This window comes from Galeopterus variegatus, unplaced genomic scaffold (genome assembly GCF_000696425.1).
Source record: "Galeopterus variegatus unplaced genomic scaffold, G_variegatus-3.0.2 Scaffold3936, whole genome shotgun sequence".
Lineage (NCBI taxonomy): Eukaryota > Metazoa > Chordata > Mammalia > Dermoptera > Cynocephalidae > Galeopterus > Galeopterus variegatus.
Genome location: NW_007730047.1, coordinates 100,997 through 102,730, shown reverse-complemented (window position 1 = coordinate 102,730; position 1,734 = coordinate 100,997).

Sequence of the window (1,734 nt, the reverse complement as noted above, 5' to 3'; positions counted from 1 at the left end):
AAGAAAGAAAGAAAGAAAGAAAGAAAGAAAGAAAGAAAGAAAGAAAGAAAGACCACAATAAAGCATGGAACTTTCAGAAGGAGCGAATAGACCTATACCTACTAGGAGCGGGAAAGGGAGAGGGGGATAGGGAGTAATTGGGTAAGAGACACAAACAGCAATTACTATTGATAATCAACTCTATACCCCATAAATGTGTAATCATAAATAAATGAAAATAAAATATAACTCAATAAATTAGACCTTTCATTAATTCATGTGGTCCCTCCCTTTCCCCCTTGGTCCAGTGTATCATGCAGTATTGAAATGCAGGGATAATTAATAAGGGTCAATACTACCATGTATTGAGTACTGAGGTGCTAAGTGTCCTGCACGTATTATCTCATTTAATCCTTATTACCAGCCTAGGAGGTGAGTGTTGTTATCCTCATTTTCCATACAAGGAAACTGAGGCACAGAAGTGTTAAGGGACTTGCCCACGAGCCCACAGCTACTAGTCTGCCTGCATTCTTCACTCTCTGTGCAGAATCGCCCAGTGCATTCCTGGGCTCAGAGCAATTGCTCTTAAATGTGGTCCCCTTCCCTGCTTCTACTCTTTATTTCTCCCTTTCCTGATTCTCTCTCTCTCTTCCTTCTCGTTTTCTTGCTGTCTGTTCTTACTTCCCCCATTACCTTCTTACCCCTTTTATCTTTTGCTCAGCCTTTCACTCTCTCATGAGCTGGATCTTCTCCTGTAGTGCAACGCAGAACATAATAACACCACCACAAAAATTGTTTTAAGAGTAAGATGTAGCCATTAAAAATGATGTTTATGAAAATTTTTTAGTGATATGGAAAAGGCCGGTCCATGAATCCCCCAAAGCAGCACCTGTCTTGTTCATTGTGCTTCCGAGTACCTGGCATGGTGCGGGCTCTCCGCTGGCATTCAACACGCAGTTACTTAAGGAATGCAACATTAAGCTTAGAAAGCAGGACACACAGTTACATGCAAATACAGAGCTATGTCTGGCTGAAACTGCAAGTGTAGAGCAAAGACTGGACAGAGTTGTGCTCACAGCGTGTCAGTAGCTGTTTTGAGCTCCTGGCTTTTCCAGGAGTTCATTTGTGTTGTTCAACTTTTCTATATTTTCAACATTTTTCATGCTGGGCATGTTTTACTTTTTAGGCATAAGTATAACAAAAACATAGCCAAAGGGGAACAGTTTCATATAACTAGATAACAAGCCCCAATTCTGCTCTGGTATGCTGGACTGTGGCCTGTCCTTCTTTCTGCCCATGGAGCCAGACAGGGCCCCTAGGCAGTTCATCTATACCTGACATGCTGCCTTTTATGGAATCACAGGCTCTGTGCCTCAAACAGCCCGGGAGCTTATCTACTCCAATAGCACTCTTCTTCCAGCTGCAGAAACTGGGACCCAGAACTGATTTACCTCTATTCAGGTAGTGAGTTCTGGGGAGACACAGGCTATGACTTCTGTCACTGGGTTCCTAGTCCAGGGCTCTCTCCATTTGTCTTTGCAGCTGCCTAGAAGAATTGATTTTAAGGCTGGCATAAAGCATTTTTATTTCAACAGGCGTTTGGCTGTGATTCCTGTTCTTAAGGTCAGGCACTGTTGAAAAGACACAAAAGTGTCTGGTAGTAATGTAAAAGAGGCCACTTTATGACACTTCCAGGGACACTTGCCACAACTGGCACATAACTGTGTCATGACAGGAATGCCATTTCTTTGGGCC